This window comes from Equus caballus, chromosome 4 (genome assembly GCF_041296265.1).
Source record: "Equus caballus isolate H_3958 breed thoroughbred chromosome 4, TB-T2T, whole genome shotgun sequence".
Taxonomy (NCBI): Eukaryota; Metazoa; Chordata; class Mammalia; order Perissodactyla; family Equidae; genus Equus; species Equus caballus.
In genome coordinates this window covers 39681937-39700926 of record NC_091687.1, presented here as the reverse complement: position 1 = coordinate 39700926, position 18990 = coordinate 39681937, and the positions used below count along the sequence as shown (strand labels likewise).

The following is an 18990-nucleotide window of genomic DNA, read 5'->3' as shown; positions in this document are numbered from 1 at the left end:
TAGAAGGTGACACAGTGGAAGATTTCTCAGTTCTTGAGACTCAGTGATATTCAGTCTGGGCCTGTAGGAAAGAAAAGTTTCATCATTTCCTAAGAAAAGCAAATCTGCAGTCAGAAGAAAGAGGAGGACAGGCAACTAACATTTGTTAAATAGATTTCCTCACACAGTCTGATAGGTGTTGCAGTGGGTAAGAATCTTTAGGCTCTGTGTCTCTCCTTAACACAGAAGGCTGTATACATCACCCATAATGTAAATTATGCATTTCTTCTAGTGGTGAAACTTCTAAATTCCTACTCTGAATTTGTCAGCTTGGAGTTAATAAAAAATTTCTCTCTCTCCTCCTTTCCTCCCCAGATAGCAGTAGCAGAAACTGCCCAGTGTTGACAAAAATAATCCATAACCAATATATAAATGAAAATTTGGGAGAGTTTATTCTGAGCTAAAATCTGAGGACCATGGCCCAGGGCCTTTCTTCCCAAAGGAAGAAAGGGCACCAAAGAAGTGAAGTGTACAGAGTGGTTATATACCCCCAAACAGGTTGTTTCACATATGATTGAAATGTTCCTCCCACAGTAGTCACAAGATTGCCCTGTCGGCACAGCACTCGATGGACACAGCAGGTAGAGGGCGTAGCAGGAGGCAAGTCTATTGTCTCGAGCTGGGTGGTCACAGGTGAGCGCAATTGGTTCTCAGCCTAAGAAAAGATGCTAAATCCTTAAGGAAATGCCGAGGTTGGGAGGGGGAGGGAAGTTGCACCTTTATTTCAAAGGCCTTTGTTCTTGCCATAGGGAATATCTAAAGCAGATATACAATGCATGCTCAACGGCCTCTGTCAGGCCCTTTTGGAAAGACAAGGTCAGGCCGAATTAGGTTTACACCGAATGGCTTCCTCATATACTCCAATATAGCCTATTACTTGCCATTTTTATTTGTCACCAGGAAAAGAGAAATGCTGTTCATGCAGTGAGGACCCCTCTGATCTCAGCAGCTTCTAAGAACCCCCATTCCTTATACTGTGGCTTCTGCTAATTCCTCTGGGGAAGGCAAAAAGTTAAACAGAGAGAGAGGCAGGAGTGAAATGGCAGCCAAATGGGAGAGTCCAAGTGGGTCCTTGAATAGATGTCTATGTGTTATTATGTGATGCTGGGCACAAGTCCTTTCTTAGGATGTAAACAATGTTATAAAAGCAGATTTTTGAGATCCTTGTGCTCTACTAGAAGTAAAACAAATATTTAGAAATGAAAATGGGTGCATTATTAACATTGATGTACTCATGGGTAACTGTAAAAGCTACTATAAATGAATCCTAAATTTCAGCATTGTAGAGTGAAGGATTGGCATCATTATTTGTGAAGGGACTCAAGAGTATCTATTGTGATTCAAAGAGCAGGATCTGCCCCAAGGAGCTCACTCTCTAAGGCTGACAAAAACAGTAGATATTAATATTCTGTATTGTATATGAAACTAACACTTAAAAGTATGTTCTTCCTCTTTAAAAAATATGTTCAGATTAACATTTTAACTTTCTTTCCTTTTCTGGGAGAGGTGAGAGGTAAGAATTATTCGTCTCCTTAGACATAAGACAAAAGGAAAGTGCAGAGAGAGAAGTGACCTGGCTAAGCTTACAGAGCAATCATGTCTCTATCTACTTTGGCATTTCAATAGGGAACTTCAAAGCAGGAGCCACCAAACTGGCCTTTCTCCTCAGGAGTAAGACGACAGCTCCAATCTCTTAGTGGGTGTAAGGAAACTTGTGTATATAAAATACATATGTGTGCAAAGGATGAAAAGAGACCCCAGTCTGGTAAGGCTGATGGAGAGAAGACAAATGACTTGTGACCTGATTCTGATTCCCCAAACTATTTTTTTTTAAATAAATTTTTTGTTTTGGCATAATTTTAAGTGTATGGAAAAGTTGTAAGGATAGTTCCCAGATAATCTTCATCCATTTTCCCTTGATATTAACCTTTTATGGTTGATTTCTTGAATTTTGCAATAATTTTATATGCATGAGTGCCCTTAAACAGTGCCTTGTCTACAAGTGGGTTTGATGAGGATTTTTAGGCTGCTTAATTTTAAAACGGCTTATGATGAGGATTTTTAGGCTGGTTAGTTTTAAAACTACAGATGAGATTCAGGCTCCAAGGAGTGAAATTTGCTTGTCCCTTTATTGGGAAAGATTTACATTTCTAAGGAAAACCTCTATCTGTGAAGATGCTTCCCTCTCTGTACCAGGAAGAAGAAGAGAGATGACCTTATCCCTAGAAACTCTTAATGGGGAAGGCAAGAACTTAAGTTGGTTGCTGTCTGGCAATCTCATGTAACTGATTTAGGGTGGTGGCTTCTGACCTTTACTTAATCCGATTTGATTCTTGTCTAAAAGTCATGGGATCACCCAACGACCAGACCCCACCTGCACTGATACCATTTTAACTTTTATTCATGTTCTTTCCTTTGTCTTGTAAAGAAATGACTCGCATACCCATGCCTTATAAAATTAGCCCTAACCCTCAACTTGGGGCAGCAGCAGGAGCTCTGTCTGCCCATGGGTCCTGTCCCCACGCACCAGCTCTGCCTGCCCATGGGTCCTGTCCCCATGCCAGCGGAGGCAGCAGCAGCAGCGGCAGCAGAAGCAGCAGCAGAGGCAGCAGAAGTGGCAGCAGCAACATGCCAGCAGCAGCCCTGCCTGCCCATGGGTCCTGTCCTCCTGCCAGTGGCGGCGGCAGCAGCTCCCCATGCCAGCAGCATCTCTGACTGCCCGGGCCCTGTCCCCACGCAGAAGCTCTGACTGCCCATGGATCCTGTCCCCTTGCAGGCAGCAGAAGCTCTGACTGCCCATGGGTCCTGTCCCCATGCTATTCTATTCTCTAAATAAAAGAGCACTACTGCCAGATCTTAAGAGTCTAAGAAATCTTTCTTTCGACTCCTTGGCTCACCGACCCCGCATCAGGTTTGTTTCTATCACTTTCCTAAAATGTTTTCCACCACTTTGCTGCTAAGGTAGAATAATCTACATATCTAATAAGGATTTGACAGTTCAGCACTGAAAATTTCAGTTATAAAGTCAGTGGAGAATTTAGCCACAGCTACCATTGCTGGAGAAAAGGGAAGGAAGAAGAATATTTGGTAAGTGTGACAAGAGAAATAACTTTGAAATAAGGGAGAGCCTTATCAGGTAGCTCTCAGGCTGGAAGGTACTTTTTCTTCTCAGGAACCATTGATTCTTTGTAGCGATACTGAGATGACAGAATTTTACAAACAGCACTTTATAAAATAAGCATTGAAGGAGAGCTGCATTTCCCAAAATTCTTGGATTTATTCAGTAGTAAATAGGAACAGAATTAACTAGGACTACAAAAATTTAATCGATAATGATGCTCAACTTTAAAGTTGGAACTTTGAGCAATTGCAGACTGAGTGAGAAATTTCTGCAGTGCTTACAAGGAAGTGAATCATAGGTTAGTGGAGGATACGGAAGTACATGGGGCCCATGAAGATCAGTATGCCACAGAGAAGTGCCGTTGATGAAGAACACTTGGTAAGGACTAAGCCAGGTTTCTCCAGTCATTCAGTGAGGAGGGATTGACATTTAATATTGGACTAATACTACAGTTATATTTGTTTATTATTTGAGTTTGTTAAATTTGCATTTATGCTTAAGTATACTATAGAAGGAACTATATGAAATTTCCAATATTTGACTATTTTTGATCCACAAAAATGGCACTTTCATGTCATACCTAATACTAGCAAACTGTATGTGGTTAATTCCAAAAATTTTCACTTGGTTTCACCTTATATATATATATATTTTTTGAGGAAGATTAGCTCTGAGTTAACATTTGCCACCAGTTCTCCTTTTTTTTTTGCTGAGGAAGACTGGCCCTGAGCTAACATCCATGCCCATCTTCCTCTATTTCACGTGGGATGCCTGCCACAGCATGGCATGACAAGTTGTGTGTAGGTCCACGCCCAGGATCCAAACCAGTGAACCCCGGGCCACTGAAGTGGGACATGTGAACTTAACTGCTGCACCACTGGGCCGGCCCCTCACCTTATAGTTTTCTTCTTTTTTTGAACTTGGAAGTGAAGAACAGCTATTTGAACCAGGAAAACCTGACTGACATTTGCTATGAAAATGCCTAGAATGTGCAGACAGATGAGCAGAACTCTTGACAAAATGCACCTGTCCTGTGTGCCAGATATTGCATAATTGCATTGTAACTGCGTTATACTTTCTTCCCAGGATTAAGTTGGTTCTGTGTATTTAGATGTGTGATTTTTACAGATTTAGCAGTACATACTCACCATTTTTCCCCCCCAGGTCTCTAAGAAGGTATAGCTGAAAATGGTTGTTTATCATCATATTTAATTTTCAACCATAAGGTGGCATCATATCACATTTTATGCCAAAGCAGCAGGCTGTTTTTCTGTTCAGTGAAATGACTAATGCTCTGCGCATGTCTTTAAGTTAGTGTAACACATTATTGAATTTTGAAGTTTATAAACAAATATTAGAAGCTGGCATCTTCGTACAGGGGTTTGACATTTTTTTCTTATATTTGATCTTTTTGTATTATGGCTGAGAAGTTAGTAATAGAATAGTCTATTTCTATATTAACTGACACTATGTTTTATCTCATTAAAATATGTAAGGCAGTTTCTTGCATATATAGAAGCTTCTCAAAAATATTCATTGCATGATAAAATTAAAATATTCCTTTAATGGGCCTTACCCTCAGGAATTCATTTTCTCTTTTGTCAAGTTGAATTTACAGCACACTTTTATTGCTATGACCCATTTCTTACCAGAATAAGAAGCTTATTTTCAAGAAGTTAAACCAAACTGAACACATTTAATTTCCCTACTACCCTTTAAAAATACGTTATTATTATTTTTTTAGCATGCCACTTTTCTTTGCTTGATTAGAAATGTCCAGGACTTGCAAGTTACATAAATGTGCTGGTTTACTTTCTCTAGTTGCTTGATTGAAAATTCTGGTTTATTTTTGAAAAGCTGAGTAAAAATTTTGCTTCATTTTTCTCTGCAGAAACATTTTGTACCTTTGTAGAAAACATAGTAAACGTTTTCCATATAAAACCTCCCTTTCTTCAGATGAAGTGATTTTGTCGTTGGAACTCTTTGTTTATAGTTATGTGGGAAGTTGGTGCCACTTGGTCTACAGGGAACACTCCCGCAAGGTGTGTTGCAGGGCACCTTAGAGTCCAGTTAGGAATTTGGAGATTGCAATATTAAGAATTTGGTCTCAACATTTCTCTAGTTGTGGACCACTTGGAGCACTTAATTCTCCTACTGACTGGCTATGAGGCCAAAGCAACAGATTAAAAAGTGAAAAATTATTAACCATTAAAAAGCAACAACTCTATATTGTATCACTAGCTAGAATGATGTTTGTATTAAATTCTTAAAATGATTTCATGAATTGAGGTTTGGCTGTAATCTAGATATTGAATCTCCTTTTTTTTTCCCCCCTTGGTGGACCTTTGCTTTAAAAATAAATGAATTGTATTTTTCTCTGCTATAAATAATGTAGGCTTTTTATCCTTAATATTTTCCTCTCAGTGCCAAAGTGAAAAGTCAAGGTTAAATAAAGTGAAAAGTTGAAGTGGAACAAGCAGGGTGGTGTGAAATAGAGTAAGGGGGTAGTCCAAGGAAGAAGGTTCAGGAAGGCATGTCTGAGAAGATGATCTTGGTTTAAGTTGAAGCATGAGTCAGAGCCAGCCCTCTAAATTTGGCCTTGATTTGAGCGGGTAGAGGATGGGATGGTAGTGACCACAGAGAACATTCCAGAAAGTGACTAGCCTATGTAAAGGCTCTATATTGGGAAGGAGCTTAGCATGTAAGAGAGAGATGAGGACTGTGTGGCTAGAGCATAGGGGCAGGGAGAGGGTGCTGGGACTGTGGTAAGGTGAGGTGGAGAGGTAGGCTAGTGCCATGGTAAGGACTTTGGATCCTTTAAAAGCAGTGGGAAGCAAGTGAAGAGTTTTAACTAGGGAAATTACCTGAGCTTATTTACATTTTAAAAAGATCACTCTGGTTCAACAATAGTGGAGTAGATAAATAAGTTGTGGTATATTCATACAATGGAATGTTCTATAGCATGGAGAATGGATGATTTGTTGCTACACACAATACCATGAAACAACCTGCCAACTCAAATATGGTATTGAGTGAGAAAAGCCAAATGCAAAAAAGGACGTATTGTATGAGTCCATTTATGTGAATATTCTGTTTCTCAAACTGGGCATTGATTACATGGATATGTTCAGTTTGTGAAAATTCATCAAGTTGTACATTCATGATTTGTGCACTTTTGTGTATGTATGTTAAATTTAAATAAAAAGTTAAAAAATGGTTACTTTGGCTGCAGAAGAAAGAATCAGTTATAGAAGAGAGTGGAAGCAGGGGTACCAGTTAGAAGGCTATTGCAATTTTCCAGGTGAAAGATGATGACTTCAACTAGGGTGGCGGTAGAAATGGGGAGAAGTGGGTAGGTTCTGGGTCTAATATGTATTATAGTACAGTTTTAAGTATTATATGGAAACATGAAATTGTTAATATTTGACCACTTTTGGTCTTCAAAAGTGACAATCTTTCCTTGTGATGTTAAGATAAAAACTTAGGGTTTTACTTGAGAACAGATACTGAGTTAGAGTGATTCCCTTCCATTCAAATAACTATATTACTTTCTCTATAATGAATTATTTATAGTTTTTTTCTACTTTCCCTATACTAAAATTCATGTATCAAAACTAGGAGTAATTCTTAATGTAACTGACTATTTAATTAACATACTGGTATTATGTCCTACTTTGCTGTAAAGATTGTGAAAACAGGTAAAACCTGTTTTGTTTTCAAAGTCGAGAGTTAAGTGTTTGTGCCTTCATATACAGTATAAATTGCATTTTAGCATATGGATGTTAAACAGCAGGTTTATCAGCTTCTTTTCCTCCCAGAACTAAGGTAGTTTTTGTGTCTATTTAGGAAGCCTTTTGTGGGTTGTCAGATTTCTGAAGCGAAGCATGGGATCAAGAGGCCCCTGACTGGTGTAGCAGGGGTTCTTTACATTGTGAGCACTGAGGGTCTTAACTAGGCTGCTGAGATGTACAAAGAAAGCTGTACAGTGAATTCTAACCCTGTAGCCCTTTCTATTGTAACTGAATCTTCAGATTCATATCCATCAAATTGACATGTGATAGTCTAAGGAGAAAACAACCTTGGAAATGGTCTATTAAAAGTAATTTACTCTCTCATCTATCACATTCTCAAATGGTCTACATTTGAGCAAAGCAGTGGGAGTATAATACCCATATTCTGAAAGCTGAGAGGGTCTAGGGAAAGGTATTTTAATTTTATTCTTTTTCTCTCAACATGCATATTTTGTCACACAAACATATATAAAGTAAAAGTGGAAGAGGCAGATGACATTTGATATATATATATATATATATATATTTTTTTTTTAACAGCTTTGAATTCATTTCCTCATATCAGAAAAGCAGCCTCCTGGTTATTATTAGATTTTCAGAATGTACAGATGGAAAATAGTTAACGGAAATCACCCCAACTAGATTTATTTTACATGGTGCTTCACTGAGTATGGAAGTCATCTAGAAGGTTCTAATTTTTTCCCTGGAGACCATCACAAAACACGGCCCCCAGAAGAGGGGTAGGATGGGTGGAGGAAACAATCTGCAAATGTTTGCTTGAAAGATGACCTTTCCTGCCTAGTTATGGAATGAAATCGATACTGACCTCCAGATTTGTTGACCTGTTCGTGAGATGGAAACTAAAATGTGAAAAAAATGAAAGTTTTCCCTGATGATAGATTTTTTTTCCTCCTTCAGATGCAGCTAGTGTGAATAATCTAGTGACTAGAAAGATCTTCAGACCTCTATATAGTGCTGAAGAATATCAAGTTGAGAAAGGGCATGCTTTCTCTATATCATTGTGCCTTAATCTTCTTAGATTTTTCTACAAAGAAATCATATTAATCAAATCTCCTTTCTGCTATGTGAAAGGTGCAGGCTGACTAATGCTTGACTTTGGGTGAAATTGGATATGGAAGAAAATCCTGACTTGAAACAATACCAGACTTTCCATAATCCTGTGTTGCTGGAGTCTTAGTTCAGGACTGTAATTTCCAGCTCAGGTTCTGTGAAATCCCAGAGTCCTGCCAGTGAGCTCAAGAAGTACTGCACACTTTTTAGAGGCAAAACAAAATCAAAAACCCCCCAAAACAAAAACCAATGTAAAACAAAAACAAAACACCAATTTATTTATTTATTTATTTATTTATTTATTTATTTATTGCGGTAACATTGGTTTATAACATATAAATTTCAGGTGTACATTGTTATATATTTTGATTTCTATGTGGATTACATCATGTTCACTACCCAAAGACTAATTACAATCCATCACCAAACACGTGTACTTTTGCCTTCCTCCCTCCCGCCTTCTTCCCCTCTGGTAACCACCAATCTAATCTCTGTTTCTATGTGAGTGTTTGTCATTGTTTTTACCTTCTGCTTCTGAGTGAGATCATATGGTATTTGACTTTCTCCCTCTGACTTATTTCATTTAACATAATACCCTCAAGGTCCATCCATGTTGTCACAAATGGCCAGATTTCATCATTTCTTATGGCTGAGTAGTATTCCATTGTGTATATACCACTTCTTCTTTATCCATTCATCCCTTGAGGGCCACCAGGTTGCTTCCAAGTTTTGGCTATTGTGAATAATGCTATGATGAACATAGGGGTGCATGTATCTTTATGCATTCGTGTTTTCATGTTCTTTGAATAAATACCCAGCAGTGGGATAGCTGGATCATTTAAATGTATTTAAACATAGGAAGAAATATTTGCTTTGAAAATGTTTAGGAGTAGGTTTTACATATGTATCTTCAAATCAAAGAGCAGCAATTCTATGTTGCAAGGACAAAAAGGCAGAAACTGCTATTCATCTGGTTCATAAACTTTGCTGGTTATAATAATAAAATGTGTCTAAAATGTAAGCTGATTTTTAAAAAACTTAATTCAGAATGTATATATCTAAAATATGGTTGCTTTTTCAAAATGCTTTTCTTGGGAAGCTATCTACTTATTTCAAAATTTCCTCTGTTAAAATATTTTTGGAACGCCTTGGAAACTTTTTACTTTTGAGTCTGTAGCATATCTCTTTGAATATCTTTTGGGTGGAGGCTGAATTTTTGGAAAAATATGAAGTTGTTAAGAATAGAGAGCCCAGAAATAAACCCATACATATATGGTCAACTGATCTTAGACAAGGCTGCCAAGCATACAGAGTGGGGAAAGGATAGTCTCTTCAATAAACGGTATTAGGAAAAGTGAAATCCACATGCAAAAGAATGAAATTGCATTCTTATTTTACACAATACACAAAAGTTAATTCAAAATGGATTAAAGACTTAAATGTAAGACCTAAAGCCATAAAACCCCTAGAAGAAAACGTAGGAGAAAAGTTTCTTGACACTGGTCTTGGCAATAATTTTTTGGATATGATGCCAAAAGCATAGGCAACAAAAGCAAAAATAGACAAGTGGGACTACTTCAAACTGAAAAGCTTCTGTACAGCAAAGGAAACAATCAACAAAACAAAAAGGTAATCTTTCAAATGGGAGAAAATATTTGCAAACCGTCTATCTGGTAAGAGGTTAATATTTAAAAAATATAAGCAACTCATACAACTCAATAATAAAAAAACAAGTAACCCAAATTAAAAATTGGGCGTAAGAACTGAATAAACATTTTTCCAAAGAAGACATACAAATGGCCAACAGATATATGAAAAAATGCTCAGCATCACTAATCATCAGGGAAATGCAAATCAAAACCACAGTGAAATACTACCTTACATTTGTTAGAATGGCTTCATTAAGAAGACAAGAAATAACAAGTGTTGAAGATAAGGAGAAAAGGGAAATCTTGAACACTGTTGGTGGGAAGGTAAATTGGTGTAACCACTATTGGAAAAGAGTATGAAGTTTCCTTAAAAAAAATAAAAAAGAGAGCTAACATATGATCCAGCGATTTGACTTGTGGGTATATATTCAAAGGAATTGAAATCAGGATCTTGAAGAGCTATCTCACTCTCATGTTCATTGCAGCATTATTTAATATGCCAAGACATAGAAGCAACTTAAATGTTCATCAACCAATGAATAGAGAAGACGTGATGTAAATAGGCAAACAAATAAAGGAGTAGTATTCAGCCACGAGAAAGAAGAATATCCTGCTATTTGCAACAAGATGGATGAACCTGGAGGATATTATGCTAAGTGAAATAAGCCAGACACAGAAGGATAAATACTACATGATACCACTTATTTGAGGAATCTAACATAGTCAAACTCATAGAAGCATTTAGTTGTAGTGTCTCCTTAGTCTCTTCTAATCTAGGAAGTTCCTCACCTTTTTTTTTTTTGGCCTTTCATGATCATGACACTTTTTAAGAGTATTGACCAATTATTTCATTGAATGTCCTTAAATTTGGTTTTGTCTGATATTTCTCTATGACTAAATTCAGTTTTGCATTTTTTGCCAAAATACTATAGAAATGATATTGTGTTCTCCTCAGTGCATCATATCAGAGGCACATGATTTTAATTTGTTTATCACGGATGATGTTAACTCTGATCATTTTGTTAAGGTGGTATCTGCCAGGTTTCTCCACTGCAAATATACCATTTTTGCCTTTGACATTTGAAAATTTAGTTAAAAAAATGTACTGAACAAGGGGCTGGCCTGGTGGCATAGTGGTTAAGTTCACGTGCTCCTCTCTGGCAGCCTGGGGTTCATGGTTTGGATCCCAGGCATGGACCTAGCACCACTCATCAAGCCATGCTGTGGTGGTATCCCATATAAAATAGAGGAAGATTGACACAGATGTTAGCTCAGAGCCAATCTTCTTCACACACACACACACACACACACAAAAGTACTGAACAAGAGTAAGTATATACAGTCTCTCAAAACAAGGTTGCAGGACCACTCACTGGCTGTAGAGTTTTATTTACTAAAGAAGTCTCATTTATTTGCTGTCAAATGACATTTTGAGACAATATAAATTTCCTATTTCTCATCATACTTTTGCCCTGAATTTTAGCATCTATTAATGATACTTGCCTGAAACAGTTATAACAGCAATGTTTACTGTATGGTGATTTTCTATTTCCACCATTTCTTCTAAATTATTAGTGGAATTCTAATGCAAGGAAGAGCTGTCATTATTTATTTCAGTAGAGACTGCATGATTTCTTATTTTAGTCTATGGGTTATAATCTATTACTATAATTATTTCTTTTCTTGCCCAAATATACCCCAAATTGGCTACTGGGAGACCCTTTAAGTTTAGAGCTTACATCCTTAACCACAACTGTAAACTCCTTCTTGATAGTTGTACCCATTTATTTCAGGAAGACCCCATGCATTCTTGTTTTAATAGGTTCTCATTCACATGGATATAGGGGGCTTATCTTGGCTTCTGAATAAGATAGTATGTCCTTCTTAAAAAAAAAAAAGAAGCAATTCCTAATCTGTCGTACCCCAGGTTCATTTGCCACTCTCTCACAATTTTTGCTACAAACTTTCCATATGGACATTTTTCAACTGCAGAGACTATTCATGATAAATATCCTATACAGGCAGGAGGGATTCAACTATTTTCAGTACTTTTAATTATCTTCAATTTGATTTAATTGAACAAACATTTATTTCAAGGCACATTGGAGGAAAAAAAGTAGAATGAAACCTACTCTCTGATCTCAACCAACTTGCTATCCAGTGGGGGAGACCAGACATATATGCAATTATGATATAGCTATAGCAGGGTGTGGTAAGTATTTGAACAAAATGTTATGGGAACATAAAGAAGGATGAGTTTCATTCCAACTTGGGGGTGGGGTAGGGTGATAGAGAGGGACAAGGCAGGGAAGAGGGGGTATGTGAAATCTTCTTTGAGGCTTACCAAACAAGGACAAAGGTATGACTGTAATCTGAAGAAAATGTTTGCTGGACAACTCATTTCTTTGCCATTTGCTTTTTATCTTCATTCTTTTGAGACTAAGTTTTCTTTTTCATTTCAAAAATCATGAAAACCAAAGGTCAGAGAGGGTTACATTTTTACAACTAATTGCTGAGACATGGAACCGATGGTGACCTAGAGGTGATAGCCTAGAAGTGTAATGAGAATGGATTAAGTGCACATCGCTTTACATTGTAGTGTAGTTCAGTCTTGAGAATGGGGAATCAGAGCAAGCCTGGGTTGGGAATGTCTTATATAATCTCCTGTTCCCTGTTGCTTTTCATTTCTCTCGGCAAAAGTAAAACCAACTCTCCATGTTATCTAACTGGGTTCAGAAAAAGCTCCTGTCATGATGTCCCTTTTGGAGTTATCTAAGCAAGGAAGAGGATGATGACTTCCAGGACAGTGATTGCATACTTGAGCAATAAGCAAATATTAAGAGACAGTTTTTGGAAGGTGATGGTGGTGGCAGTGAGGGACTGTCACTGTGCTTCATGTAAAATGTTGCTCTTTTTTGAAGTGGCTTTTCTCTTTTAGCATGCAATGCAACTGCTGCTGGAATCTCTCTTTCTCTGCTGCTTTTGGTAGCCAAGGCATTTGTAGCTTCTGAGCAGTAGGGTTGAGGCCATTTGGCTCCTAGAGGTTCTCTGCTAAAGTTTTTGATGCCTTGAAATTCTTTGGGCCTGAGGCCTGCCAGAGAGGAGGACAGAAAACATAGTAGACTGAATGAATGAATACTCGTGTGAGCTTCAGAAGGAGTGAGATCTTCATAATCTGTTGGAGAGTAAGACAGAGAAAATGCCATGTACTTTTGTGCAGAAAATAAGAGTGAAACCAGTTAGCATCACAGAGAACTTTTCTTGGTACGTAGGTATAAGGTTCCTAATTTAAAACTGAATGAAAGGTGAACTTAATGCACATAAAATACTTGGAAAAGGATTGGTTCTGAAAAACTTCTGAAAGTTATTTATCTATTACTAAATGATTTCAATGCTGCTAACACCCGGAGATATGGGTATGTCCCTTCTTATAGTCTTCTTATGAGGAACAGAAACACCCAGAAATATGCATATATATGTATATAATGGCTTTTCTATGCGTATGCTCACATGTATAATTTATATTCCAACCAGGAGTGTTTGTCTGGATGGCTTATTTGTGATTTGATATATGTGAGAAATCTTAAAAATATTTTTTAAGAGAATTTATTCTCATCCTCTACTATTTGCCTTCTTTCATCTAAGCTTATTCAAAAACATGGAGAATTAAATATATACTTGATTTGTGGAACAAAAGAAATCAAAGACAAAGTTTCTCTCAAACTTTCCATCACGAGGTTTAAAAATTGTCATCGATTATAAGTTCTGAATTGAACTTCTTTTATTATCCATATGTGGGTATATGTACACACACACATATACAAATATACACTAACCCTAAAGGTGAGATGGAAATGAGCCTACAAGAAAATAACAACTCAAAAGTGACAACATTATGACTATCAAAAATAGTGTTGCATGTGTAGAGTAGTTTTGCATTCTATTTATATCACAATCACCTTTGGGAAGTCCTTGTTAATTGGGGGTTACATCTAGAGCAAGAGGTTGCTCAACTCTTGGTTCCTTAGAGAGTTAGACTGTTTGGCCTGAGTTATGGAAAAGGAATTGTGTCACAAGCAGAGTTATGGTTTCAGGACTGCTTCCAAATATTCTTTCTTTGGTTATAGGGGTAAAGAGCTGAGGATTCTTGCAGCAGTCTTTTTGGTCAAACAATTTAACAGGCAATGGGTCTGGTGCCAGTGATTCCATTTCTACAGGATTTTTTTTTGAAGTGTTTGTCCCTCAATATGTTTTTCAAGCCAAGCATATGCCTGTGATTTGAAATCAGCTTAAGAATTTTCTTTCACACTTTAGTGTTCATGTTTAGTTTACTGGCATTAAAAGATGCAAAATAAACTTGTCTGGCTCCTCAATCCCCTATAGTGATTTTGCCACTAAGGGTAATTCTCATGGGTGGAATTTAGTTATCTCTGACTCTAGATAAACACTTGAAAATTATTCTTTCAATAGATTTATTTCTGGGAAAGGGTTAAAAGAAAATTTGCTCAATCTTGCATATTCTTTGCATCTTCTCTCTGAAGTTTATTAGAAAATTATTTCTTATTTGTTAATGATTGTCTCAGTAGTTTAAAGTTTTTACTCTCCTAAGGATATAGGTGTTATTCTCGACCAGCATTGTGTTTGGCTGGTGGCTCGAAACTCTGTTCATTATACAGTAGTTCCCCTTGAGAATTCACTGAACATGTGGGAGCAAAAGATTGAAAATACTGAGATCTGTATGTTTTTTGCCTTGTTCTAGAGAGATAAGACTTGCATTTGATAAGACATTGTGTCCAGAGTGGGTAAATTGCCTTTGTTTCTGTTGATTTTGTGAACAGCCCTTGGGATTCAAATGTTGCAGGCTGGAGAAGGAGGCCAAAGTGAGAGTATTAGCTCATTAGAATAAATGTGATGGGATCTCTTGGGAAGGAACTAGGGGGAGTGGTATGTTCTACACCCTTGGCTTCAAAAGTAGGTCTTTTCTCTTCCAGGGAAGTGGTTTTCAGATCCTGAAGGACCAATTTTGACCAATAGAGATCTTTCTAAAGCCCTTCTTTTTTGATGACCACATATGGAAAATTCTTTAATTTAGTCACTCACTGCTATGGACTGAATGTGTCACCCCCCTCCCCCCCAATTCAAATGTTGAAGCTCTAATCCTCAATGTGATGGTATTTGGAGGTGGGGCTTTGGTAGGTAATTAGGTCATGAGGGTGGAGCCCTCATGAATGAGATTAATGCCTTTATAAGAAGAGACAGGAGAGAAATGATCTCTCTCTGCCATGTGAGGATTCAGCAAGAAGGTGGCATCTGCAAACCAGGAAGAGGGCTCTCATCAGACACTGAATCTGTTAGCACCTTGATTGTCGACTTCCCAGTCTCCAGAACTGTGAGAAATAAATATTTATTGTTTAAGCCACCTAGTGTGTGGTATTTTGTTACAGCAGCCTGATTTCAGATGAATTCAATCCTCAAATAACAAAAGCACCAATCAGTCAGAATTTACAGATAAAAAAAAGGTTATGAATTGTTTGGGTACTACATGTTTTGAAATCCAGACCTGATTGTTTTAGTTGGTGCTGTTTCTTGGATTAAGGTGACTTCTCAGCATACCTCTTTGTCCAGGTTCTTTTTTTACACTCACCTAAATGAGGTGATTGTGATGCCTTGTGGTTCTCATGATAGGTGGCACCTTGTTTCTTCCCTGCCATGAAATCGCCATTGGTCTTGTGAATCGTGATTTGGATTCAAATGCTGGAAGCTGGAGAAAGAGGCCAAGGCAGGAGCAGGTACTTCTCACCCAGGAGACTGACTTATCTTGAGAAGTCTATTAGGTTTTCATTTCCCCTCAGTGGATCCTCACTATGCTCAGTGGGCCCATTGACGTATGAAACCCAGATGAGAAATGGACTATTATGGATTCCTCTAGTTCATCACACCTGTTGGCTCAAATTAGTAGCTCTGTTCACTTCTCCAGGCCCAAGCCTGGAAGGCCAGGATTTCAGAGTTATCACATACATGATGGGTATTAAACATACAGTGTGTGCCTACACATATGAGTTTCATTAAGTTGTAAAGCTGATATTTGAGAAAAAAAATGGTATTTGTTTTCTCCATTTTCTTCTTTTTTGATTTCACATTATCTCAACTTTCTTTTCAGCTAAATCAGATCTCCACACCAACTACCCTCTTTTCAAAAGACAGACAGTTGCCATTATTGTCAAATTTGGTGTAGAGGCTCCTTCTACAAGAGGTTGTCTTCATTTATGACCTTCATTCAGTCAACACACTCATTTTTGATAACTTGTGTGCTAAGCTTTGTGTGAAGAGGTAATCAGATAATGATAAATATGTTATGCATTTTGCCCTCAGATAGCTCGTGATCTAGGCACGTGGCATATTAATAATTAACTAATATAATATATAAAATCATATATTGATAGCACAAATAAAACGCTATAGGGGCACAGAGGAGCTTTATTCTGCTGGGAGACTAGAACTGGGCACCACTACCCACAGGAGATAACATATGAAGCGTATCCAGATTGTGGCATGTCACTATGGTAACTATAGTCTCAACTGTCAAAGATCAAAGGTTAGTCCTTCCTGGTGAATGTGACCCATCCTGGTAAGTATATTTTTGTTCTCTGTCTACTAATTGCAACCTCAGAGTCACTATGTGGCATTATATTATAATAGTAATGGAAGTATTATATTATATCTTTGTATTGCGTGGTATTGTATTGTATCACATCCAAAGAAGAAAATAGGAAGGAAAGAAGATATTAATTGAGGTTTAAGGGTGTGGCCACTAAACAAATTAAACTAACTTTTCCTTTCTCTACTAATACCTACCTCTTTATAGCAGAGATTTTGAGGAAAACTAGTTATGGTTTTCTATTTGGAATGATAAAATTTTGAGAAAGATGGAGATGAAGAAAGAAAAGAAATAGGACATTATAGTTCCAGAATTTCCATATAGGACATGCTTGGGGTGGCTGTCAGAAAAGGGGAACAGGGGAATTTCCTGTAGTATTTGAGCAATGAACCCAGTGATTTTACTTAGGATTGTATGTTGATTTGGGGAGGCTTGGAAGAGGCTCTTAGACATTGGAAGGGGAAGCTCTCAAGTCATTCCTTGGTATTTCCACTGGTAATAAGGTGCTCAGAAAAAAATGCAAACATTTTTATTGGTAGGTAATTTATTAAAAAGCATTTTCATACAAAGGAACTTTTCCCAATTTTAGAATTGAAGCCCTGGATGTTCTGACATGATTTGTCAAAAGGAACTTCTCTAGACTCCAAAAGAACACAATTTCTTATCCTTGATGTGACTTAAATCGATGAGTTTATGTAGTCCAAGGAAACAATTTCTCTAACCTCAGGGGAACAGAATAAGGTAGTGTCCAAATAACAGCACAATTGCCGTCTTGTCTTAGTAGCCTACTCCCTGCTCCATGCTTTTTGTCTCAGTACCTTCAGTGCTGGGGGAAAAAAAACCTATTCAAGTGTGCTAGGGGCCGGTGCCTTTAGAACCCTCCTGAAAGCCCACTGGTTGGATGAGTCATTAAATATCTCTCCACTCAATCTGTTCAGCACTGCTTTGCCTGGATCATATCCACATTCCTACCTTTGACTCTAAACCAAAGTTAGGACTTGCTTATTCCTTTTGGCACATTTTCATATCATGAGCACATTTTGTGATATGTCCATCTGCACAGCTATCTAAATAAGCACAGACTTATGGGGAGTGTGGCTGAGAGTTCACTTAAGATCCTTTACAGGCTCCTGCCTGCCTTTTCTAGATTGGCAGCCGCAAATGAGGTTAATCATGACTGTGTTAAATACTGTAGAGTGGTCTGGTCATATGTTACACCTGAGAGTGTTGAGTCCGTCTCTGAATTGAATGCCTAGTACTGTTTTGGTGACTTGGGCTTTGAGCTGTGTTGACTTGTCAGGGGGACAAGTCAATAAATCTTAGCTAGATAGTTTGTGATATATTATTAGGAATGTTAGATAAGGCAGTTCCATGTAACTTCTATCATTGTGCATTCTTGGATTGAAAATAAGTCAGTCTCTCAACAGTTTGGAGAGGAAGCCTTAGAACTGGCCCTTTGAACACCATGAGAAATGAAAATGATATGTGGAGACACTTTGAAGAGCAACTCTGTACCCTCTGAGTTGCTAATGTACAAAATATGAAGGATCTAGATGCTTGCTATGAAAATACAAATAGGAAATAAACCACCGTTTCTAACAACTGAAGAACTTTCTGCCATTTTGCAGATGGTTACCTAAGTAACTGAAATCATAACTGCTTTAATTTGATGCATTAATGTATACTCTGTAAGCCATTATGGAACCGTGACATTCTCAGTCTGCAATCAATAGCAATATTAAGAAAGGAGAAAACAAGGATTAATTGTTAGCATTGGTAAACATTTAATTAATGCCCATAAAAAAGCAAATGCTTGCATGGACATGATTCATTATTGGATTTTCAGAGGGCAAATCTCCAGAGAACCACATGTCAGTTACAAACTAAACTTAGAAAGTTTTCCAAGGACCAGTCATCTATTTAATATCTTGCATAAAAGCAATGATGATTTCATTTGAACTGTTGGAGAACACAAAATGATGTGTTATAAGTAATCTTAATCCTTACTTAATAATGAAAGGGTAACAGTCAAATGGTTTAGCTCTTATTCAACTATTATGATATCGCCAGTTAATTGCAACTTACAAACGGAGGTAAAATTTTCAGCCTTAAGTTATGAATGACGTTGAAATGTGGCTTCATTATTTAATTCTGGTCACTGTTATGCTTTGCCAGCAGCAGAGCTCAACTTTGAGTTCCCAAGGAAGAACAAACATACCCATTATGCAGTGCCATGTTTTGGAGGTTTTTGGATGCAGGTTTTTGCAAATTCTATTCTTAAGTTTTCAAGTGCTGGCTGATATGTCTACTCACATGGTAAGGGTTAGTTGTTTGGCTTTACTTCATGGGAATGGGAATTTGGTTATCAAGCACATCCTTATGGTTTATAATTTTGTTCCACAACAGAAAGAGATAGATAAGCAGGTTGTGTATTTCACTTGATGGTGTGTATTTACCCTTTGGAGGTAGATCTATTCATAGGAGAATAATTTCACTTTAGTAACAAAAAATAAATGGCCTTCTCTCCAATAACTGGATAATTAACAATAATGGGATACCCCAAAGCACTTCTCATTTTTACATTTTACTTCTTTTTGGGAATTTGTATACCTCCAGGTGTTGTCCAGGTGGAATCTTGTAATAAGAAATTTCTACCATGCT

General features: G+C 37.4%; 1 protein-coding gene across 7 annotated transcripts in view; it reads left to right on the top strand.

The window, feature by feature from the left end:
* The window catches only part of MTERF1 (mitochondrial transcription termination factor 1), a 154054-nt gene that overhangs the window by 104552 nt on the left and 30512 nt on the right, over window positions 1-18990 (top strand). For 2 of the 7 annotated variants that reach the window (XR_011438172.1, XR_011438173.1), the window contains exons 6-7: window positions 574-672; window positions 2468-2893. The exons of the other annotated variants lie outside the window; for them this stretch is intronic. The gene's annotated coding sequence lies outside the window, so the exon portion shown is untranslated. Of the gene's footprint in view, window positions 1-573; window positions 673-2467; window positions 2894-18990 lie in introns of those variants that run through there. 7 annotated transcript variants of the gene reach the window in all.